The sequence below is a fragment of the Equus przewalskii genome, chromosome 7 (assembly GCF_037783145.1).
Source record: "Equus przewalskii isolate Varuska chromosome 7, EquPr2, whole genome shotgun sequence".
Lineage (NCBI taxonomy): Eukaryota > Metazoa > Chordata > Mammalia > Perissodactyla > Equidae > Equus > Equus przewalskii.
The window spans coordinates 66,389,810-66,415,822 of record NC_091837.1 but is presented as its reverse complement, the minus strand read 5'-3'; the positions used below and the strand labels follow the sequence as shown (position 1 = coordinate 66,415,822).

At 45.7% G+C, this 26,013-nt stretch overlaps 1 protein-coding gene across 1 annotated transcript in view; it reads right to left on the bottom strand.

Annotated features, from left to right (window-relative positions):
- LOC103544320 (urea transporter 2) overlaps nucleotides 1–26,013 on the bottom strand; it is a 193,556-nt gene that overhangs the window by 90,823 nt on the left and 76,720 nt on the right. The window lies entirely within an intron of this gene.

The following is a 26,013-nucleotide window of genomic DNA, read 5'->3' as shown; positions in this document are numbered from 1 at the left end:
GATGGGGTGTGACCATTGCTAAGGGCGGTGGAGTGGCGGTAGTGGTGAGCCATGAGGTCCATGTGTGTGAGTCTGACTGTCATAGTGAGACTTAGGCTGTAGAGTTCTTGGCATGTTTCCTAGATTTCCAGAATTTAGGGCTAGAAGACGTCTGTCTCAGTTTCCAGTCTGTCAGGCTAGTAAATATTATCCCAAGTTTTTCAAGGAAGAGACTAGTAAGGTGCCAAGATTTGTGGGGACCTGGTGTCACCAACCCACTCTCCCTGGTCTCCCCCTCTGTCCTGACTCCTTCTGTTAGCAGAGGCAATAATCAATTCAGAAGACAGAGGAAAGGAGGGTGTCGGGGGGGGGAGGGGAGGGACAAGCGGCAACTTGCAAAGAAAGCTTGGTGGACAAGCCATGAAGCTAGTGGAGACAGCCTGCAGTACTATTTTCTGACAGGAGGAGGCCATGGATTCTTCAAATGCTGCTTCCTCTCTCCCCATGCCCTGGTTCCCTTGAACGTCGTATGGAATGTCCAATATCCTGTGACATATCTTCTACTTAAATCCCCTATTGCTAGAGTGCTGCTCCGAATACTCTGTATCCTTGTGCCCTCTAGCCTGGTACCCTGTGCTTGAGTTGCCTGTACTGTCTGTACCTCGGTGCTTCTCAAAGCTCTGCTCTGGTAGTGAATAATCCACGTCATATGCATTAACCATTCTCTCTGCCTCCTAATGTCTCGACTCTGTGTTCTAAACCCTGCATCCATGCAGTCTATTCTATCAGTGTCCCATGCCCTGTGTCATTCAAATCACATTTTTAAAAAGTCAAGAGCACCGAACACTTCATTTGTTGAGGGACTCCTGCAGGTGCCTTTCTTGCTGCCCGATGCTTCTCCACTGGTCAGTCATAGTTCCAGAAATTTTTTATCGAAGGAGCTTAGGGACAACAGTCTGGCTGGAAGGGGGCAGTGTTAATGTCTTAAAGTTGCATGTTCATAACAAGCCCATAGTTTTTACTTAGCTCGAGTGCCAAAGATCAATAAAAAGAGCGAAGTTTTCTTCATCCCTTACGTAAGATTAAGGAAATACCTAGTCACCATATAGAAGAACATCATTCTTAGGATTTTATTGTTATTAACAGTATTATTCTTCGGGATGGCTGGGGACTGGTGTTGGAGATGATAGGAGGGCTAAACCCCATCTACCTCCCAGCCAGCTTTTGTTGCTGCTGCTGGCATGGTGCCCACTGGTGGCTTCTGTTCTATATCCCACTATTTGGTACGGTCATCACTAGCCACGTGAAGCTGTTGAGCACTTGAAATATGGCTAATCCAATCTGAGATGTGCTGCAAATGTAAAATACACACCGAATTCCAAAGACTTGGTACAAAACAAAAGGTAAAACATATCATTAATAATTTTTAATTTTGACTGCATGTCCAAATGATACTAATTTGGTTATATCAGGCTAAATTAAGTGAATTCTTAAAATTAATTGGACTTGTTACTTTTTACTTATTAAATGTAATATGCTTACTTTTTTTCCCCCAAAATTTAAAATTACGTACGTGACACATACTGATGGCTTACATTACATTTCTATTGGACAGTGCTGGTCTAGAATCCTGGATCTTTAGTTGTTTGGCAATGCAGTTTCCAAGGGTCCCTTTGGACTCTGTCAGATTGGAGAACAGATCTGGGGAGCATCTGATTTATTACCAACAGTCACTCAAAGGAAGAGCTTCACCTGATCACCCGCCTACTCTGTTCCTAGCGCTCACAAGGAATGATGCTCGCGGTAACATTCAAGGTCACAGAGGTTGAGAATCGGCAACTCAGACCTGTGGGAGCTAGGATTTGAGCCTTGCCCTGTTGCACCACCGTCTACTGGGCCTCCCTGCCCCCTACTAGGCCATAGCACTTTGCCTCCTCTTGCTAGAGAGAGCCAGACGGAGGAGGCCAGGGGTCAAGTGCTGCCCCTTCCCGCTCTCAAACGCCTGTTTCTCTTGGCCGTGTAAGGCCTTCAGAGCTGGTAGGAACACAACATGGTGTGTTTTGGCTGTGAAGCAGAGCCCTGGGGACCATGCTCCCGCCTTCCAGTCTCGGGCAGCATGCTTGGCGACCGCGGGGAATCAACCTCCTGCCTCTGCTTCCCAAGATGTAGGCTGGGAACGGGGCGCCCAGCTTCATGGGAGAGCTCTGTTTACGGTGCTCTGCCTCCAGCTGGAAAGGAAACGGGTTCTGTCTGATATCCTGATGTGTGGAGTAGGCAACAGCACATCAGAATATTTAGACGTGCAGACAGTTGGCTGAAGGTTTATTTACTGTACAGGCATTTATAGACTCGTAGATTGGGATGGGAAGGAGGAGAGAGATTGAAAGATTACCTAGTGTCATCTTCTCATTTTACATGTCAAACAAATGGAAACGGAAAGGTTAAATGTCTGCCCCAACTCGCCAGCAAGAAGGTGGAAAATGCCACACTGGGTCAGCTCCTCTTGGTCAGCAGCCTGCCCCCCAACATGTAAGAGAGGCATTGGTGCTGACTGTTCTTGACCCCAGTGGTCACCGTACACGCATTACTGCCCCTGCCGGGGATGTGGAGATTCTAGACTCTCTTCCTGTGGTGCCTGGCTGTTGCCAGCTGCTGCAAAGATTTCAATCAAGCACTTCCTTTGGCCCCAAAGACTCTGCACCTTCCCCAGGTCTCCCACTGCCTGAGACTTGAAGCTTGGAAATCTGGCGGCTCTACTGCTGAGCAGCGGGAGGGCTGGTCTGGGTCACTGCTGTGGAGTTCATAAAGTGTCTTTGGCCCTCCCAGCGGCATTCTTGTGCAGATGCCTTCTTGTGGGTGCCTCTTTTGGTGGAGGAAAGCAATCAGGTAAAATGGCCTTGCTACTCAAGTGTTCTCCGTGGCTCAGAACAGCACGTGTGAGCTTGGTAGAAATGCAGAACCTCAGGCACCTCCACAGACTTGCAGAATGAGAATCCACATTTCCACAAGATTGCTAGGGAATTTGCATGCCCATTACAGTTTGGAGAAGCCCTGGCTTGGAGTATTAGTGACTTCATGCCTTTGCCACACTTGGGGTATTTGCATATCAAAAGGGTAAGGAGAGAATGTGGAACATTTAATTCAAAAAGTACACCTCCAATGGGAGTGAGAGGGGCAGAGTTAAGAGCTCAGTGTCTGACTCTGATACTTAGGTCTGTGTGTTCAGGGGTGGGGAGGGTGTTGGACAGTGTGAGAGCTCAGGCTCTGGAGCCTGATTGCTGAGGTTCAAATACTGGCTCAGTCACTTTCGTCAAGAATGTGATCTTAGTTGGTTAGGAGACCTTAGGCAACCCGTCTCAGTTTTCTCATCTGCAAAATGGGGATAATGGTATTACTACACCGTGGGGTTGTCATTAGGATGAAATGGTTTAACTCTTGCCAAGCCCTTAGAACAGCACCTTAGCACACTGTAAGCACTCAATCAAAGTCAGCTTTTATTCTGGTTGTTTTTCATGCATGAAGCTGCCCCTCATGGCCGGGTGAGAGAGGCTGCTGCCTGCAGGGTGTGGCATTCCTATTTCAGGGATCACTGCATGGATGACAGGTGCACCCTTCCATTCCAGAGCTCTGGGCTTGGGATCTCTAGGGTGCCAAGACATATGGGGAAGGAGGGCCCCACTTGGCTTCCTGCACGGCGAGCTCTGCACACACACGTGAGCTCCTGCGATTGCCCAGTCCTCTGGCGGTTTCCAGAAAACAAAACCGATTCACCTCCAGGGAGTCCTCGCTCTGTTCTGTTTGAAAATAAACATGCAATCGTTTTATGATGTGAATTATAGTCCAATAGGAAATGAACGAAGAGCATTCAACTTCTTCAGGATGGGCCATTTCATAGCTGGAGGGAGTCTGGGCCTATGAGTTCATGCAAAAAACAATGTCATGAGCAGCTGTGATCTGAGGCAGAGACAGCCGGTGCCCACGATGAACATCTCTACCTCGGTTATCCAGGGAAGTGCCAAGTTTTGGTGGAAAGAATTAAATTGAGACTCAGGAGCCCTGGGTTTCCATCGGCTGGACTTTGGGTGAGTCAGGTTCTCTCCCTCTGCCCTTGGCCACTCAGCTACAAAACAAGAGGGCAGAACCTAAAGATCCCCCGGGGATTGCTGGAGTCTCCTGTGCTCTGAAACGAACCATCCCAGCAGCTGACGGGTCACAGTTAGATACTCAGCAACTTGACAGGAAGATGAACCATGGTAACCACTTTCTTTTCTAACAAAAGGCAAACCTCGAGGAAGGCTGGTGCTGCTGGGGTCTGAAGGAGCGCTCATACTCAGACACGGGAAATTTGCAATCCCTTAAGAACTCCCAGCCCCTCTTTCCTCAATAGCATCTCCCGCCTCCCCACCCTGCCTCGGTCTTGCCACTTCCCCTTCTTCGGCAAGTTAACCAAATTCTCTCTTCGTGGACAGTTCAATGGAAAGTTAGTCTGAAACGACAGTATATCATATTTCATGAATTTAATAGTGTTTTCATGATTTTACAAAGTGCCTCCACCAGACACTCGCAGCTGGAGGCGGCTCAGCGGGAGGCTGAAGCCCTGCATCTGGGTTTTTCAACTCTTGCCAAAATCCATTGAATTTGATCCGGAATGACTATGAATCTTTGGAATGTACAGTCCCTTTTCTCTTGCCTTATCCAAATAAAAAAAGGGGAGGGCTGAGGGTGGTGTGGGGAAATGTCCTATGAGAATTCCATATGGAAACACTAAACGTGCATTATAAAGGATTTCCTACAAACAAAATCACGGTCAGAGAGGTTGGACTCGCACCCTGTTGAAAACAAAGGGCTCTTGTGTGTGTGTGTTTGTGTGCACTTTAAAACATGTACATATATTCATTCGGGGTGCCCTTGCAGCCCCCCTTTCTCTCTTTGGCTAATGCTCTCCCTTTCCATCTCCCCCGCCCCCAAAACTAGCCCCAAACTCCTAACAAGAGCAAACTTTAATCGTTCTGCTCAGTAAATCCCCTACAAATAAATATCCAGAGTAACTTCAAACGCGCTTAATTGGAAGCACATGGGAAGAACTTCACAGTCCTGGCCGAGGCTGCGGAGTTGTAATTTAATGTTATGATCTGCCATAAATATGCGCCATAATAAGCGGAGTTTAGGTTTCCCTTCTGTGTATCGAAAAACTGCAGGTTCGAGTTTTGCACGTTCTTTTTTCTCTTTCGCTCTGCTTTTGTTCAGTCATCAAACTTCACATTTAACATCCCGCCCCCCCATCGACCCCAAATGAAAAAAGACAACCACAATCTAAACAAACCTTCCTGTCCCTTTAACCTCTCCCCGCAACTCCCTTGCTCCAAACCATGCATGACTGTCCTGTCTTTCCCTCTGCTGTAAAAGAATTACGGTTTCGGGTTTATAGGGTTTCAAAGAATGTGTTCAATCACCAGAATGGGAGAAATGAGGCTAAACCACCTCTGGGCCCTCTAATGGTTTTATCATAGAATTAAAGCTGGAATGGGCTGGGAGGAATTTGAGAGGTCATGAAGTCCATCTTCCTGCCTCCACGCTGCTTTATCTACAGCATTGAGGTCCATGGCTATCCACGTTTTCCTCAGAGATCACCCAGAGAGGAATTTCTAGAAAATCCTCTAGCAACTGAAGCCCACCTCCAAGTTACAATATGGAAAGTCTTTCACAGTTCCTATAGAAGTCACATGATTTAAGGCCATTTATCCTCATCCCATCCTTGGGGGATGGAAGACTTTTAGATGTTTTCCTTTGGGATGACTTCATTGGGGAGAATGCCTCCAGCCAAGTGGACGGGGAAACTCTTTCTGGTTTCAAAGTGAGGGAACTCAATGCCAAGTTCCTTGTACAAGGAGTTGCTGAATATCAGGCTTAGAAGGGCCCTCAGTGGTCATCCAATCCAACTGTCCCTGAAGAGCTGGGGTCCCCTCAATAGTGCCCCTGACTGGCTGAAGTCTAGCATGGGCCAAGGTCCTCCCAAGCCCACCATCTCCCCAGCCAGTTCCCTCTACTTTCAGAGAGCCCTAGTGATCAGAAATCTGTTGAGTCCAGAACCACGCTCTTGTTCCTAGCTTTTGCTGGTCCCCATTTTATTTTCTGGAGCTCTGTAGAAGAATTCAAATCCCTCTGAATGACAGTCATTGATTATCATATTCAAATTATATGTATTTCATGTAATTATCACATCCATATCATATTCATCCCAACTTTTCCCTTTCCAAAGATTAAAAAAGGCTCAATCCAGCTTTTTCAATGACCACTCCACCATACCCCCAAACCCCCCTCTCCCCCTGACTCCCCGGCCATTCAATGTATCCCTTAGGCCACTCAGCAGAATCTACCTATGAAAGGGGATATTTCTGCCATTTGTTCCTATTGTCTAGAATGGCTGTGAGGATTGCAAAGAGATGGACGTTTGTTCCTTCTGCATGTTGTCTTCAGCACTGACACAGTACTAGCATTGGCAGGTGAGAGTGGAGACCATCTCCCACAGCTTCTCATCTTCACTATCTGTACCTGCTTTTCCTAGCTGTGTGGCCCTAGGCCAGCCACTTCACCTCTCTGGGGATTGATTTCTTTCTCTGGGAAATCAGAGAGCTGGATTAAAGGACTTCCAAGATCCCCTCTAGTTCAACAGACTCACAAGGGCAGGTGTGGATGCCAGCTGGAGCCGAGGCCCTGGAAGCTTCTATATCTCAGATACTACTGCCCTCTGCTCATCAATTGGTTGTATTCTTAGAACGTTAGAGCTGGCGTGGTCCCAGTTCATTCATTCCTTCAACTGATATTTTTCGAGTAGCTATTATGTGCTGTTTTAGACACTGGAGATATATCAAGTTAAGAAAATAGACACAAATTCCTTATTTTTATTGAATCTATATTCTAGGGAGGTGAGATATAAGTAAATTATATATCATGCTAGGAAGTGATAATTACTATGAAGGAAATAAGATAAAGGAGGGGGTTACAATTTAAATAGGTCAGGGATCACCTCACTGGAAGGTATCACTTGAGTGAGAAGTGAAGGTCAAAGGAACAAGAAGGTGGAATGGCTGAAGTCAAGAGCAAGAAGAAGACGGGAGGGGATGGTGTCGGGGGTGGGGGTGGGGGGAGCTTGACTGTCATGGAGATGAGATGTCATGGGGGGGGTGTTAGTAGAGGATGACATGAATGAACTTACACTGGCCACCTAGACTGGCCGTTTCATTCTAATGATAAGGAAAGGGCCCAGAGAGGTAAAATGACTTGTCCATAGCCTATTTTTGACAGCACCAAGAAAAGAACACAGATCTTCCTGTTTCCAGTCTGTGCATCTCTCACTAAGGAAGGTCGGTTGCTTTTGATCTCAGTATTCCAGCATTTAACATTTTCCAGGGCATTTTCATAAACATCATTGTGTTCTACATTCAGAAACCTGCTGTCTGATTCTCAGCGCCAGATTACAGAAGCAAACCAAGCTTGTCATACACCAAGCTTGGTGTGTACATATAGACATTAAGGGATTTTCTGAAATTTACACAGCACCAGAGCTGGATCCCACGGCTTTTCATGCCCAGGGCACTGCTTCAGAGTTGCAGAACTCTCCTTTCAAAAATAAGGCCTTACATTCTCCTCCCCAAGGCTCCTCACAGCAACTCACCTCCTTGGCTAATCAGCTGGTGATTTTCTGAACACTTTCCATTCACATCCAGCTTCTGAAAGATCAAGCCTCATTACCTGTGCTCCCCCACACTCTCCAGAGTCACGTGATGGGAGGAGCAGTCCTGGAATGGGGGGAAATTTCTGAACCTAAATTGGCATGTGGAGCCAAGGGAAGAGTGCAGCTGGGTGTTCATTAGCTGCCTTCAATCTCACATATTGAAAGCTGGAAAGAATGTGTGGTAATTAATAAGCTCTCAGGAGCCTGACGGAGCAGATATGGGTGAGAGGAGGCATGAGGTCTTGTTAAGGTACAACAGATCTGGCCTCCTCTTAAACTCATCTAGCCTGTGGGACAAGCACTCTTTCTGCCTGAAGTTGTAAAAAGGCAACACCACTTTAAAAATCATCATTGACAAAATCTTAAAAATGACGGGATGGCTATGTGACTCTGTTTCTTTGTGGCTCTGGCTCTGTGATTCTGGATCTGTGCTGTCCAATCCTGGTAACCACTAGCCACATGGAGCTAGTCCAAGTGGAAATGGGCTGTGGTGTAAAATACACACTGGCATTTCAAGGACTTACTATGAGAACAAGAATGTAAAATATCTCATTAATAATCTTTTATAAGGATTAGATGTTGAAGTAATATTTTGCATATGTTAACCTAAAATATTATTAAGATTAATTTTGGCTATTTCTTTTTACAATTTTACTGGGACTACCATAGAATTGAAATTTAAAATTACACACATGGCTTGCATTCAACAGTATGCTGGAAGTGGCTCAGGAGAGCCAATTGTGTATCTTTCTTCCCAGCTCTGTGTTTAGGTTGGTTGCTTGAAATCAGCCATAGTGGAAGTTTTTACACCATGGAAATTGGCAAGTGCTACAGATTGGTACAGATTAGGGCTTTTTTTTTTTTTTTTTTTTGACAGATGGTTTACCAACACACCACTCCTCACACTGTATTTCTCACTCATTCTATTCTAGATGTTTTGTTTCCCAAGATTTCTTTCCTGGATGTGCAGATTGAGAGTGCAGTTTTGTGTGTTTTCTTCTGTCTTCATCCCCTAGCACTTGCATTGTTTCATTTATTTATTTATTCGTTCATCCACAGTCATTGAGTAAGTACTATGTGTAAGAAGGTACTGTTCTAGACCATGAGATTTACTATAAACAAATCACAATCCTGCTCTTGTGGCACTCAGGATCTAGTGGGAGTGACAGCTGTGATAGAACAGAGGTTGGGGTAAACTACTGTGGCCGTGGTAAAGATGGGGTGCAATGAATAGGACAACCTGCACAGCCTGGACAGGGGTGAGTAGCAGGCACAGGAAAGTCTTCAGAGAGGAAGGGCTTAGCTGGGTCTTTAAGGATGAATAGGAGTTTGTCAGAAAAGGAGCTGGGAAAGATCATTCCAGGTAGAATGGAGTTGCCAGGTAGCTTGGGGTTGCCACAGCATGGGAGACAGGAAAGTGGAGTGATGTTAGAGAAGCCTGGAAGAGGATTTTGGAACATAACAAGGAAGGCTTTGTATAACTTGCTAAAAAGCCTTACTTACATATTTTCTCTTCTTCTTCCTTCTCCCCTTCCCAATGTCTCGTCCCAATACTGGAAAATTAGAACGTAGAGTATCTAACCTTTAAAGCCTTATCTATCAGGCTTAGGAATTTCATGCAGGAGACCGTGGTTTGGATGCCAGCCCTTGGTGGGTGGCGAGGAAATCAGACTGGACACTCCTCCCAAGGGCCAGGAGGAAGACGGCCTTGGAAACTCCATGTGTGGAGCTTGGGGGCTCCATTTTATGATTTGGAGTGTCCCTAAGGGGGGAGGAAATTCCCAGGGTTATGTCTCACGGGAGAGGCGGAGTGGTGAGGAAATAAGATCTCTGCCTGTTGTTGCCAAGAGTAGGCTGGGAGCGGCACGCTGATGTTACAGCAAAGGGAGGTAGAAAGAGTACATGGCCAGAGGCTCACTGTGAGACCTGGGAAAATCCGCCCTTCTCTGCACCTCAGTTTCCTCATCTCTAAAACGAGCAAGTTGGACTAAATTCGATGTGTTTCAATGTTTATTATATTTGTTGATTATTTTACGTTTTATCTTCTTAAGTTTTAAACATGTGACTAGAAAAGTTTCTATTTCTCATAAAATAAGCCTTAAACAAGTTTATTTTTTATTGATGTGGCTTTGATCAGTATGACAAATGGAAAAATAAAAGCTTTCTCATCTCTGTACTTGACACTCTTGTTCTGATATGACTGACGATACTAAGACCTAAAGTGCAGAATTTCTAAACCAGGAGCACGGGGGTTTGCTAGTATCTCTGGTTCAATATCACTTCAGTCCATTCTGAGATCAAGGATTGTGCTTTTTAGATGCTGGAGGTGGAGGCTTAGCTGCCTGGATCAAATGCCCATGGTGAACCCACCTTTCATCATCCCTCTGTGGCTGGGGGGTTCTTGCTGCTTGAGAAATCAGTGGGCCAAGAGCAAAGGTTTTCTGAATTGGATGGCGTCTTGCACGTTCTATTTGACCATTTTCCTTTTCATCTGTAGCTCACTCTTCAGGCCACTGTCCACCTCTGTCAGAAAGTGCTGCTAAATGACAGCTTTTGTCTTGCTTTTTTTTTTTTTTTTTTTTCTGTCCTGGAACCACCAGTGGCTTCTTGGGACAGACAGAGCACAGAGCACACACTTCCACTGGGTGAGTGAGGCTCTCCGGAGCTGGCCTCCACTTCATTTTTCCAGCTTTGCTTTTCTGTATCTATCCTCCAAACTGCCCCCAAGACTCCTCCTTCTGCTCACCTTGATGACTTGATCACCTACACCCACCACAGCTCTAGAGACACCTCCAGTTTCCTTTCTGCCACCTCAAGTCCTTCAATACTCTGAAAGTTCCCTCTTCTCTGTGAAGGTTCTCATTAGTCTCTAGCCTGGACACCCTCTGAGTGTCTACAAGCACTTGCTGGGGGGCCTCTCTTAGTCCCTCCTATCTGTACCTTGTCTTCTAAAACAGGTACTACCTCTGGGAGGGCAGGGATTCTGTAGGTGGAGGAGCAGGATGTGATGGCCGCCCTCCCGCAAATGGGCCACATGACACTGGGTTATTTCAGCTCTTTGGCAACCTTAACTGCTTTGTCCATAAGATGGGGATAATATTGCCTATCCTCCTTCACCAAGACTTTTTGAGAATCAAATTGGACAACAGATAATAGGAGTTGAAGGGCTTAGTAAACAACCACGGAGTAGGTGGAACTGGGGTGCCCCTGCAGCCTCTTGCACTTTTGGTACCCTTCCGTGAGTGCTTGCTGATGGATTGATTAAGCGTCACAACAGTGGTTCCAGTGATGTTCCCCTCAAGCTATTCTCTAACAAACATATAAGCTGGAAAAATTGGGCATGGACCTGTTGGGAACTGAGCATGCTTAGTTAAAAAAAAGAAGGAAAGACGTGGGGTGGTGGACAGACATGGTGATAGCTGTTTGCAAACAATTTAAAGGCTGTCAAGTGGCAGAATGATCAACTCACTCTGCTTGGAGCTGGAGAGAATGTCCACATCCTTTCCCCCCCCCAAGGCTCTGGACTCCATCCATCGTCCTGATGGGCCTCCTTGCCTCTCTGCTGTGACAAAGGAAGGCAGCTGTCTTTCTCAACTTGCCTCTTCCTCCCATCTGCCCTGCAGAACGGCCCCAGCTCCTGCCTCCTTCCCGGCCTGGTGCTGCCTAATTATCCCCTCTCCTCTGCCTTTAATCTCTCTCTAGCAGCAATTTTCTCTTGACCTCCAAATTTCCTGCTTCTCTCATCTTGAAAGTCAGTTCCTTGCCCATTGTTCCCCTTAAAGTACAGACTTTAGTCTCTTTCCTTCCTCCACCACTTTTTTTGTTGTTTTGGGTTTTTTTCACAGAGGAAGATTCACCCTGAGTCATCTGATTCCTCCCAGCCAAGACCCCTGACACATGAGCAAACTCAGCGAAGTCACCTGGTAGTTGACCTTCCAGATGCCAGCAGACACAAGAGCAAGGCCATCCTCATAAGCCAGTCCCCAGCCAATCTTTAGTTTATGAGATAAATAAATTGTTTTTTAAGCCTCTAAGTTTAGGGTGGTTTCTTATGCAGCACTAGCTAACTGATATACTCCCTGTGAAAGAAGTAGACCAGAAATGGCAGTTATTCCCATTTTATAGGTGAGGAGTCAGAGGCTTGATGAGCCAAAGCTTCAGTTCCTGATTCAATGCCATTTCCACAAGAACAGCAGTTTTCAATAATTGGTTGGTCACCGAGTCCTTTCTTCAAACAAAATTGTAAGGAGTCCCAATATGGAAAACCACTTGAAAGAGCACTCTTTCCATTGGGGCTGGCACAGGGCCTAGAGCCCAATACCTTTCTTCCTCCTTGGCTCTTCTCTGCATGGTAGCCCCTGAGGGGACTCCTAGAGGAACACAGTTGGATAACCACTACACTTACATCATCACTCATCTGCTCCCAAAATATACATAGAGTAGGTACCGTATGCTGAAGGTGGGCCTTGAGATAGTTGGTGGCATTCAGGGAAAGCAGAATGTGTGGCTTATGGTCTCAGTCTAGTGGGGGAAAAACAGGTCAACAAGTCTGAAATAATGACAAACAACATAAAAGTGGTGACATGTAAGCCAGTGATGAGATTTGTGGTAGAAGTTCTATGTCCTAAGGGTGTGGTTGAGATGGTAGTGGTTGATTGGGAATAGTCAGAAAAGAGGTCATGGAAAAAGAAGACCTAAAATCAGGACAAGATTTTAAGGGGTAAAGGAGAAAGAGAAGAGGCTTCTAGGGAGGAGAATGGCATGGTCCAAGGGAATGGAGGAGAATCATTATTTTGTGGGAAAGATCAGGAGATTAGGCCCACAGGGTTAAAGAGGCTTCTGGGCCTTGGAAGGGAGTGAGCTAACCATGAAAGTGGACGTGAGCTGCCACCACGTGGGACAATATCAGAGGGGTCCTTTAAGTGCATGTTCTCCATGAAGACTACCCTGGTTCCTTCCCAAAGCCTAGTTTATCATTTGTCTGAACTCCATGTCCTGCATTAAGTGTCTCTTGACTTTTCTCCTCCACCAGAGTGCATGTTCTTGGATAGCGGAGCTGGTTTCCTCCTTTCTTTATGTCATCCTTGCAGTTGGACGTGTAAGAGAGTCTGACATGTGTACATTGACTGAACGATGAGCCTCGCTGTGACAGGTTCCTGTAACTCACGGCATTGGGATCACAGTTCCTCTCCTCGACTCCTGCCATTTAGGGAGGTCCTGAAGATTATTCTGACCCCAACACCCTGTCTAGCATTTTGGCTTGGAAATGTGGTGCTAACAGATGGCCAATTGCAGTTAGCAGCTTTCCAGTCTAAGGCCTCTGAGTTTTAAGGGATGGCAAAGGGGCCCATGAGTCATTAATGACAGGTTGTGGAGACATTATGGAAGGTATGTTGGTTTTAAAACAGATTCACAAGTTCTTTGCCACTCCTTCCATCAAAAAGGGAGTTCGATTCCCTTCCTCTTGATATGGGCTGGCATTAGTGACTTGCTTTTTACAAATATAAAATAAATGATACTGCATGACTTTTGAAGCCTGCTCATAAAAGGTAATACAGCTTCTACCTGGCTCTCTGTAGCTTTGGAATTATGCCTTTGGAGCCCTGAGCCAACATGTGTATTAACCATGTTTTCTATTTTCTATATTTTGATGCTTTGACACTTGGCACCTTGCTGACCCTGGAGGGATTGCCTCTCCCAGGATTAGCCACTTTCTAGGGATAGCAAACAACTCACCTGGGAGTGCATTTTTTATATGCAAACTAACCAATACAGAACCCATATGTCCAACTGCCCCCTTTATTGGGCTCTCACATTCTGGGCCACAATCCACCTGCCCTAATCAACCCAGGGCCAGGTCTCATAAAACTAGGGACAGCCCCTATGTTCCAGAGTCTGCTGAAATTATTTAAACTAGCCAATCCTAAAGCTGTGTACTCTGCCTCACCCATTCCTTCTCAGATAAATACAATAAAGGCTTTTGGCTACATTCCACCCCTCTCCCAGCCCCTGACCAACGCTGGTGCTTCCCCAGATGGCTCCCCATGGCATGGCATGCCCCCTCCTCTTGGGATCTGTAAATATAACAAACTGTCTTTTCAATGGCAATTGTCTCCTGACCTGTTGGCCTCACTATACTGAATAACAATAAAACCTACATTTTAAGACATCATGTAAGATATCTGGATACCCTGAAGCTGCCATGCTAATGGGACTATGTGAAGAGAGGACAGAGAGAGAGGGGGAGATGCCGGAGGAGCCTTAGATGTTGCAGCCCCCTCAGCCTAGCTGCCAGATATGTGAGGGAGCCTTTGAGAAGACCCTTCCTGCAGCCACCTTCTGACTGCAACCTCATGGAAGATCCCAGGCAAGAACCGCCAGTCAACCCTTAGAACCATGAGGGATAATCATAGCAAATGACTCTCATTTTGTCACACTAAGTTTGGATGATTTGTTACAGAGACATAGGTACCTGAAACAGGAGGGATGATCCAAGTTATGGTTCTGCTAATTTCTTCCTTTTGACTGCCAAATCGCCATTTATGCCTTTTTAGGATCATTTAACACCTGAAATTTGAAATTTCCCCAGTTCTAGCAAGACTTTGTAGACTGCTTGTACTGCCTACCCAGAGGACCAGTAATGTCCCTCCTGTATCACCTGGTGCAGTGTCCAAAGAAAACTATTTAGAAATATTTCTAGGGGCGCTAGGATGAAATTCAGAGCTAAGCATGGCCAATCAGAAAAAAAAAAAAAAAAAAAGGAGGGAGAAAAAAAGAAAACAAGACAAACTAGGCTTTCAAAGAAAATTGAAGATCTGGAGAGCCTTCAACTATTTTGATTTATATTTAAACATTTCTCGAGATTGAAGCCTTGATTAGCCCAGTCCTCTCAGGTTCTGCCTCAGTGCTGATTTATGGGAAGGCCAGGCCAGAGCAAAATGAAAGCAAAATGAGGTATTCTTTAAAGTTACCTTGGAGCACTTGAAGGAGGGCACAAGTGCTAACATGGAGATTAAAAAGGAGGTGATGAGATGTGCTTCTGAGCCCCTAGATCTGTGGATGCCTGGCAGTGCGGGGAGGGGAGCCTGTGAAGGATGGGCTACAATCTCTGCAGGTGAAACCCTGCAGGACGCTTTGTTTGGCTTGGCTTGCCTTACACTGCGCTCTCCATCAAAAGGTGCATCTGAGAGCCTGGGCTGGCATTTTGATTTAGTGACGCTTCCATCACCAACTGGAAGGCATAAACTTCTAACATGGAGAGAATGATAGGGGTGTGGAGGGAGGGGTCTGGCTGGAGGTGGCTGTGATAGTAGAATCCAGACTCACAGTGCCTCGGGGGCTGAATAGTCTTTAGACCAAGCAAGAGGAGCTCCTGATCCAGCTCCCTACTCTGACTCTCCTCCAGCCACGCCTTCCACATGGGCAAGAAACCCATGAGACCAAGAAGATGTGCTCACTTGGAGCCCACTGTCCTCTTCTAGACTTCACCATGAGTTCCTGGGATCTGTAATTCTCTGACCAAATGTCCCCAAGCCCACTTCCAGGGGTACATGGGCCTCCCCCTTGGTGCATCATTCTGAGGACAGACCACACTGGTGCTATGCACATCCCAAGACTTGAGGGATGGCCAAGTGGTGGCTATTTACAGGAGGCTGTGGAGGGGCTTGGACACATAGTCTGGGATGTTCACGTGCATGTGCACAAGGCCCTCAAAATGTGGGATGGAGACAAAGATGGGAAAAGAAGAGACACATAGGCCAGAGGCTGGAATGTACACATCCCCAGACCTTCAGCTTCAGTACAGAAAGCTGAGAATTCTAAATTCAAACTTGGCTTCCCAGGTTGATATAAAGATATATATATCAATAGAGGAGGAGGGAGCATATTGTTTTCTTTTTGAGGAAGATTAGCCCTGAGCTAACTACTGCCAGTCCTCTTTTTGCTGAGGAAGCCCGGCCCTGAGCTAATATCTCTGCCCATCTTCCTCTACTTTCTATGTGGGACGCCTACCACAGCATGACATGCCAAGTGGTGCCATGTGCGCACCGGGATCTGAACCGGCGATCCCTGGGCTGCCGAGAAGCAGAACGTGTGAAGTTAACCGCTGCGCCACTGGGCCGGCCCCGGGAGCATATTGTTTCTGACATTTGTTATCTTGATTTATAACTCTGGCATATGCAGCCATATGGCTCCTGTGGGCCTCCATATGTACTCTTGCCCCGGGCCTGCAAATGTTAGGAGCTGGTCTGTGCAAAGGGCAGAGGCAGAGTGTGCCGTTGGTCTGTTGTGTCAGCAGGAGTGATCTCAGCCTTTCTCCAGGCTTCTCCTTTGAGAGTGGGATGGTATTGCTTTCAACTTAGCTTCTCTCGAAAACCTGCTCAGCTCATGAGCCAGCAATGGCAGTTCTTATCTACAGAAAGAGCCCTGAGGACATGGAAAATTCTGGACCCAAACTGTTGTTCTAAACCGGACTCCCACCATTATCCTCTTCCCCTCCATGAACCTTCTGTGTGGTAGCATAAACTTTTTCACTGTTCTTTCCTACTCCCCTTCACCCTACACACATACACTCACACACAAACACATACACACACACATACCCCGAGTGAGCAGGTTCCTGCCTCTCAAGTTCTTCATGACACTTATTCTGTCTCAAGTATGTTTCCTCCGCTTTCCCATCCATCCAGATCCTACTCATTTTTAAAGATCTAGTTCAAGTTGAACTTAAACTTTGTTTACTCATTCATTCTTTCAATGACTAATTGAACTCAGTCGTTCAATGACTAATCAGTGAAACCCTGGCATGTACCAATTCCTGGATTACGGCCATGAAGACATATTTTCTTCTACTCCAACTCACCCTGATCTTGATTTTCCTAATTTCTACTTCATATAACCTCCTTACTACTAAATTTTAACAAAATTTCAATTTTGCTCTCCAAATTTTCTTAGTTGCAGATTTTGTATCTAAAACTAGATGACATGTTTCTTGTGAGTAGGAATGCTCTGTTGGGCTACTTTCATACTCCAGTTGTTGGCCAACAGAGTTTAATGGTATAGAGTGATATGCGGTAAAGACCCACTGATTAAGTGATGGGCAGAATGATGGAGGGAACAAACTGATTTGCAGCCAAATCCCCTCCTGCATAAAGGAATTTGCAAAGAGCTCAGGTGGTCCAGCTTCTATTCTCTCCTTGGCATTTTTTTATCATTCCATTGGAGTATTTCTAATCCATTATGCATCTATCATGGCTGAATTTATTTCAACCCTTCTAAACATATTGATATTTTGGCTTGAAGTCTTAATCAGAATGATTTCTTTGTTACAAATTTGAGTTTTTATTTGTAATTTATAACAAATTACTCTTATAGACAAGCATATGTTGAAATAAATAGGTTTGGTCATTTGTTATTCCTTATTATTTCCGTATGACTTTGGTTTGTTTTTCTAACATCTCTTCTAGTAGGTCTGAAATCCCTGTTTCTATCTTTTTTCTTTAAGGAAATGCTTTGCATTTTAGAACGATGGTTCTCACCTGGGGTCCTTGGGTCAGTACCATCAGCATCACCTGGAAACTTGTTAGAAATGCAATTACTAGAACTCAGCCCAGATCTGTTATTTGAACAAGCCCTCCATGTGATTCTGATGCATGCTAAAGTTTGAGAACCACTCTATTAGTTGAAAGAACATTGAGCTGGCAGTGTAGACCCTGAATTTTGGCTCTGGCTCTTTATTAAAAGGCTATGTGACTCATTCTAAGTCTCACTTCCCTCATGCCAGTTTTTCTGTCTGTCTTGATATCTTTGGGGATAAAGAAGGACCACCCTCCTTTTAGCTTTTTGACTTGCAACATGGTGAAAATCACAATGATATTTACTTCACAAGGTTGTTCTAAAGATCAAATAATTCACTGCATGCATATCCTTACAGGATTCTTTTTCAAATCTCTCAGAATTCTCAAGGGAGCCCATGTTCTTATTATTTTACACTGGATTGCACAATCAAGAAATCTGGGTTTCTGCCATATGTAGGTGTTATGGCCCCTTGGGGAATGCACAAACACTTTCCCATACAGTGTATTTGAAGTATCTGAATAAATGGTATATGTGATGGACAATAAACTCAGAAAAAGAGGCACCTTCTAAGAGCTGGAGTGGTCACACAGAGAAGGCTGCATATCAAAGATGGGTTTTGAGTTGGGACTTAAAGATAGGCTAGGGAGAGATGGATAGTGGGGAAGGGCACACCTACTCATCCCATGTAGGTGAATGCTAGGATTAGATACACAGACTGAAATGGGGGTGCAGAAGGAGACAGTGAGTTGACCAATTATTGGCAGTTGGGTGTTGTTGATGGACATAGTGGAAGAAAGTTTGAAAAGAGTGTTGGGGCCAGGTATAGAGGGTCTTTATGGTAGGCAATGGACTATGGAAACTCCAAGTGAGAAAACTAGCACAAGGTGTTGCTGGTCATGTTTTAGATTTCTCTAAAGTCAGTGGGATATTCTCTTGGTGATGTGTTGAGGGCTTCTGATCACATGCTTTCAGGAAAGAAGAGGGAAGTCTGAGGCCTGAACCCTTGAAACCCATCTCAGGAACTGCCTTGGCTGGCTCAATGGAGCCAGTCTAACTGCGTATGTGTTAATTAACTCTTAACAGCTTTGAAGACTAGCTTCACCACAAAGTTTCAGATACCCCAGAGGAAAGGCAGCAAGTTCATCATAGCGGTAGTTCTCAATCCTGGCTACATATTAGAACCACTGGAGAGTTTTAAAAAAATCTATATCTGGACATTACTCCAGAGATTTTGATTTAATTAGTGGAGGAGGCGGGGTCCATGCATGGCTATGTTTTAAAAGCTCCCCAGATGATTCTGACGTGCAGCCAAGGTTGCGAACTGCTGCCCCTGGAGGGTCCAGCAGATATAATTGTAGGTCTTAGATAAAGTTCAACCAATGTCAACAACTTGTATCACTTTCTGCCCAACCAGGAAATGTTTCTGCTGTTTCAGATGTCAGTTGTCTCTGATTTTTGGTGGCTCTTCAAATAATGGAGCAGATTGCCATGGTCTTGGCAGGCTGGGGAGCCTGGCAGGCATGAGTGATCTTCGCTGGCATATTAGAAAATATGGACCCAGGAAAGACAACGTAAGGTGTGGGCCCCATCGAGTAGAAAGAACTCTTAGTGCGGGCATCTGAACACTTCTGCATAATGCCCAGCAAGGAGTTAGGAACTAAAGATCAGGACCATAACTGTAAAAACATTGTCTGATTTCTTAGACTTTATAACCCTCACTCATCTTTTATACTCCCTTCTAGCCCCATAGAAACTACCAGTAAAACTTTGGAATTGAAAAAGGACAGCAAGCTTGTTATCAGAGTCTGAAAGGAAACATGGAGGGCTTTGTGGCATAGTGTCTTGGTGGGAGGGAACCCCCGGGCCAGGCCTGGGTATGGACAGCTTTCAAGAGAAAAGAAAGCAGGGATGCCAGGAAAGAAAGCCAGCTGGGAGCAGGAGTCCCTGTGGCTCCATCGTATTTAAAAGTGTAACTAACCCAATACCCAGCACACAGAATTTATTAAACAAATGTTTGTCAAATTGACTTGTGTTCTAGTTCTGGGCTCCATTCCTTCTGGGTTGTGTATCCTTGAGTATGTTCTTTATTTGTCGAATGTCCCACTTCCTCCTCTGTAAAGTGGGGTAAATCATATCCTAACTTCTGGTCTTCAGGAATTGTCCCAAAGGCACAGACAAATGAATTGATAAACTCTAAGGAGTCTAGGATTAGAGCTTAAAGTGGCATGCCTTTGATGACATGTTGTTTCCCCTAAGTCTCAAGTTTTAGCTTAAAAATTCACATACAACGTGGTTTCATTCATTCACCTAAATTTTACTGAGTGTCTACTATGTGCCTGGCACTATTCTATGCATTTGGAACTCAATGAAGAACAACAACAATAAAAAAGACCCTAGTCTCATGTTGCTTCCATTCTAGTGGCGAGAGACACAATAAACTCTGGAATTTATATGTTCGTTTAGTATAGAAACAAGAAAACCTTATTTACAACTTCAAGTTCCTTAACACCCTCTCTGCTCTTGTTCATGGTCTTGGTGTCAAATGATGCTCAAGGAGGAAGTGCCCGGTCCAGGCCCCTGGCTTTCTGCGCTACACTGCTGAAGGCACGTGGTCCCAAATGGGAGAGGTCAGAACAGGACTGTTGTGAGGATCAAAGAAATTGATGGAAGTCACACCACTTGAAGCCTTCAACACACTATGTAAATGATGAAATGTAAAGGTAATGTAAAGGATGTAAATATAAAGGATGACTATGATTTTTAAGACTTTTATAATTCCAAGTTACTAATGTACTGTATGCCATAATATGGTGGACTCAGTGCTTGTAAGCTATGAATTCTCTAAATTGTTGTCTTACTCTCATGTCACTCTCAGGTACATGTAGGTACATGTAGGCATGGATGGTCTTAGAGTGGGATGCTCAGGCAGTCAGCTTTGGGAGATGCAAGGAAGAACCTCTGCTGTGATGCTTTAGAATCCATCATTTAGGTGAGGTGCCAACGATATAATCCAAGAAGGGCTTGATTTCAAGGTGGGGGCAGTGAGGGTTGGAGGAGACTGCAGATGGGGTCTTTAAGAACATGTAAGATGTCACGGAATTTTGGGACCACAGGGTTACCATGGAATTTTAGAGCCAAAGGTTTAGACTCTGGGCTACCAGAGTGGTTAAGTGACAGGTTCAAGATCACACAGCTACTAAGGATTGTTGCTGGGTCGAGAACAGAGGGCTGTGCTCTTTCTATAATTCCTCTCTGTTAAGAGATGCTAACCACACACCAGCCCATATCAATCCCTCACCAGCTGGTCCTCCTCAATGGGACACATTTGCTATAAGATGAAAGAAACTTTTTCCTGCTTATCTGGAACAAATGGATACAGTTCCAATTCTTTCTTCATTCTTGACAACTCTATAATTTAGCACAGAGAAGAACAGGGAGAAAGAATCAAAGAATTTTGCAGTTTTAAAGGCCATTGCAGGGCTTTTAGTCAAATTCTCTTGATTAAGGGTAGAGGTGGGTGGGCTGCACACTGAAGCCAGAAGAAGGAATGTGACTGTCTCAGGTCACATAGCTGGTTAGTTGATGACAGGGACGGGAAGCCAGGAACTCCCGACTTCTAGCCCAGGGCTCTGTCTCCCACCATCATTTAGAGTTGATATTGGTGTGGATCAGCACTCTTTGCAGACAGATTATTTAATAAACCAGATTATTTTACCATAATGCCATGCACATTTCACAGTAAATCAGGTCCATTGTCCCTCCAGCATCCCTAATTACCCACATGTAGCCAGCAAGGGTGAACTTTCCTCTTGAAATCCCTATTTTATAGAATATTGAATTCCCAGATATCTTGTGAGATGGCTAACACTGGTCAGGGATGAGATATGAAGTCTGGATTAAATATACCTTGAGTTGCTTTTCATAGCATCTGATCCCTAAATCTTGAATTTTATTTTATAAGGAAGAAGCTCATTGTGTATTCTAAAGGAATAAGAAAGTGTAGAATTGGTACATTAATGGATCATTTAGACTAGAGTGGTTCGTTCAAGGTTAAGAGATGATTTTTCTTCAAATAGGGGGGCATTTGAGAGCATTTACAGGCTGTCGGTAAGGACCCAGTGGAGAGGGAGGTATAAACACAAGAGAGGGGAAGGGTGGATCATTGAGAGAGTGAAGTCCCTGAGAGCTGGTGGGGTGGATTGGATTTGGGCAGGAAGAGGGTACTTCAGACTGGAAGTAAGGGTGGGTGAAGATGGAAATAAACAGAAGATTGAAGGTGTGTGTTAAAACGCACTTAGGATGAGAGAAGGGGTCACTGGGGGTGCAATTGAAGCCTGATGTCCTCCTAACTAATGAAATGTTGGAAGTACAATTTAGGCTGGGATAAATGCCCAAAGTTTAGGGAGAAATGGGATAGGCGGGCATTTCCTCTCACTCCCATCAACCTCATTTAAATCCTACTCAGACTCTGGAAGTGCTCTCAGGCCATGCCAGCTTACAATAAATTCCTCTTCTTTTACTGCATCCAGCATTTACCACCAATTGCATAACATTCAGAATATTACCATCAACAGCCCCGTATTACTCTCATCTTGTCCAAGACCTGTACAGCTTACATCTCTGTGTCAGTCAGAGTAGGTTAGGTTGTGCTGCAGTAACAACCCCTCAAATCTGTGTGTATTAAAATAACCTAGGTTTATTTCTTGCTCATACTAAATGTCTGACATGATCTGTTGGAGGTGGGGGTTGGATTCTGCTCAATGTTGTCTTTGAGGGACGCAGGCTGACAAAACAGCTGCCTTGTTGAAGTACCTGGTCCTTGTGCCAAAGATAAAAGAAAGCTTTGTGAAGTCTTGCCTCAGCAATTAGATGTTCTGGCTTGGAAGTGACAGGACACTTCTGCTCACAACTCATTGGTCAGAAACATTCTTGTGGCACCACCCACCACAATGAGCAGGAGGTGTAATCATAACATGTGCCTTGAATGGGGAAGGATCATAAAGATTTAGCCAACTGTACTAATGACTGCCATACTCCTCTAGTCAGACAGCACACTCTCTGAAGGCAAGGCCGGACAGGGCCTCCTGCTTCTCTGGCACAGGTGCCATATTGAGCAGCCACAGCCCCAGGCACAAGACAGCAATGTACTGGCTACACCCATAGAGCTCACCAGCTAGGCACAGCCCTGTAGCCACAGGCCACAAAGCTCCTGGGGCAGACCAGGCAGGGACGGGGTGAGGCAAGGCCTTGTTGAGGGTGGCAGTGGAAGTGAAGGATCACAGGGACATAAGGAACAAGTAGTAAGACACAGAAAGGAGGCTGCTCATAGTGATTGGGGTACTGATGCTGCCATCTTGAGTGGTCCAGTCCCCCAGTGCAGGGAATATCCATGAGTATCTGGATGAATGGATAAGGACAGCTCAACACTCACGCTGGCTGGATAGCAGTGAATTAAGCGTAAGAACACTGGAAAGACCAGCCTGGGTCAAAACCTGTGATATTGAGTGGCAGTTGTGAGACACCATGGCTGCCCTTTCCCACATCTTCATGGTCTTCTCCTGAAGTCCTGGGGTGGGTCTTGTTTTCATGAAATGACCTGCACTTGCTTTTTTTTGTTTTGTTTTACCATTTATTATAGCCCTCCTGTTGAGGTAACTGACCTTTTTGACTTTGAACCCAACACTCTCCAATGCAGTGGTCAACAAAGTTGGAGGCCCAGAGAGGCAGGGGGCTGGCTCCAGGCAGGGCAGCTAATGACTAGGAGTGCTGCCCCCACCACATCCCCCCTGTGCCACACACTCACCCGGCTAATCCCCAGACGGGGGTTAACTTTTTTAGAAATAGAGTGAAAATCACCTCAGGCTTATGAACTTAAGGGATATTCTGACTCCTTCTCAAGTTTTAAGGCATCCTAGTTATTGAATTAGAGAAGCTTCTCTCTGTTTAGGGGCAATAGCTCAAAACGAGCTGACAGATCTGGGTTCTCCAGCCAGCTTGCTCTCTCAGCCGGGGTCCCTTTAAGATGTGAGAATTTGGAGATAGGGAGGTCAAATGCAGGCCAGTGGAAGTTTCCACACTCCGTGTGTCTGGGCCAGCGTCTCTGTCTATCTCTGCCTGGGAAGGGTGGGCCCTGTTCCCACACGCCTGAGATTTATGACTTCAGTCTGGGAGGGGGACGTTGGCCTTTACTTCTTGGCATGAACAATGGTAAACAAAGCTACGAAGAGAATTTGGAAGAAGTACCCCTCAGTCTGTGTCAGGCTAACTCTCTGGTCCTTCCTCTCCTTGTGAGTTGTACACACACACACACACATACATGCTATGTGCACACATGCTCAGCTGTAAAATGAGATGGAGCGATAGAATGGTTCACTTCTAGATCTCTTCAAATACTCACCGAAATAAATCACCAGACTCCCACGGATCACATAAGGTGGCAACCTTAGTTGTCATTTGAAAATACCTTACACACACACACGCACACACACATTTTGAAAACCTTTCACCTTGTCCCCGAGCCCTTACCAGCACCTCTCACCAACCTGACCTTCTGTGCAAAGCTGCTGGTGCTCTCTGGCGGCACTGCCCTGTGCTTATCTGTTAGTGCAGATCTACTCTTCCGCCCCCGAGAGTCCTCCCTGAGTCCTCTGAAATATCGAGAGGCAAAAGCTGTAAGTAGTGAAGGTTCAGGGAAATTAAACAGGAGCCAAAGACCAGCAACCAACTGGCTGGAGCCTTAATTGTCGGTGGAGGGACAGTCACAAGGAAGGAAGTCTGGCCGGGTCAAGGAGGCAACGATGTGGATGTGTGAGGTGTATGTGGTATATGTGTGTAGGTGAGCTGTGTGTGTGTATGTGTGTGTGCGGTGTATGTGTGTGGCGTGTGTGTGTGTTGTGTGGTATGGGTGTATGTATGTGTGGTCTATATGTGTGTGGCATATGTGTGTGATGCGTGTGTGGTGTATGTGTGTGTGGTGTATGTGGTGTGTGTATGTGTAGTCTATATGTGTGTAGTGTGTGTGTGTGGTATGTGTGTATGTTTGATGTATGTGTATGTGTAGGGGGGTATGTATGTGTGTGTTGTATGTATGTATGTTTTGGGTGCATGTGGTGTGTTTGTGTGTGTGTGTATCTGTGTGTGTGTGTGTGAGAGGTGAGAGCAGGGAGAGGGCTGGCACCAGCTTTCTATTTAGAGGGTTTAAAAATGTTCCCATTTACACGTTTTCGGGGGTCTGGTCAAGGTTCCATGCTTATGGGAGAATTACCCGCCTTTTTCCATTGAAGGCAGCATGTCATAGTGGTTAAGACACAGCTCTGGAATCAGACTATCTGAATCTAAATCCTGGCCCTTCTACTTCTACCTGTGTGACGTGGGCAAACTCCTTCACTTCTCTAAGCCTGTTTCCTTGTCTATAAAATGGGCATGATTAGAAAATTGACCTTAGAGAGTTGAGACTGCTGAGTGCCTAGTACGGGCTGGAGGTCCAAAGTCACTATTATTGTTCCTTGATTTCTACCTGAACTGATGTTTGAGTTATTCTGCGTTCTTATTTCCTCATCTGAAATAATGCATAAACCATCTAGAGTTCTTACTTCTGCGACTGAAATGACCCGCACCTACTTCGGTTCCTTAAGGAAGTGGAACACCAACTGCCACCACGCTGCCACTGCAGCGAAGGGCGCATCTCCCCTGACCTCATCTCCCCGCCTGACACCCAGTGCCTGAGGCTTTAAATGGAGACAGAGCTGGAGCTGAGGCATCGGGGTAAGGGGGTGAGGCGACTTTCTTCTTGGAGTCAGGGCTGGCTGGGTGATTTGTAGCAACAGAGTGACCCTCAGAAGGCAGGACAGCCCTCAGGTTTAATTGCGTTCCTCCCAGTGTCTAGAAGGGCGCTCTGCCTGTGGAGAGCAGGTCAGGGTGCACTGATACAGCCCTGGAGAGAAACTGGAATTGTGTGTGGTGCAGCGGAGGACATCTTGGACAAAGTGTTGGCAGGCCTGCAGATGGCTCTGTGTTCTGCCACTGATCACCTATGGAACTTGGGGCAAGTCACCTCGCCTTCCTGGGCCTGTATCATCCTCATTTCTCAGATGGATGTCGACAGTGATGCCAGCCCATTTCTCCTGCAGACTTCATGCTGATCCCTTAATTGCCCCCTACATGCACTCACACTTGCACATGTGCAAACAACATATGCACACATACATGCGCACATAGAGGCACACAAGTACACACATGCACACAGTGCACCACAGAAGCATGTGCATATGCGCACAAACACACACACCTGAACACACATGAGCTCCTCCTCAACCATCTGAATCAGACCCAGTTCAAGTTCTACCTCCAGCCTGCCTGGGCCTTCACATCCCACCCTCAGCACCTGCTTGTCTGAACTTCAATGGCAGCTCTACGCAGAGTCAGCCTTCAATTTGCTTGTCAAGTTTGGGTGTGTGTAGTTCTGTGCTGTTTTAATCTCTCCAGATGCAGTTAATTCCATGACAGCCCCAGGCCCTGGGTCCTCTCCCCGCCCAGATCCTTCACAGGGTGCAGAAGTGAATTTTCCATGATGCTAGTGACACTTACGCTTCAGGGTCCCTCATCAGTGTAATGTGTTTACATGCTCATGTGTTTTCATATGGTTGGCAAATGTAAGAGACTTTAACTATAACCTGTTAAAATCGCTGTTTCTTTCACCTCTGACTTGCCCCCTGTCATATTTC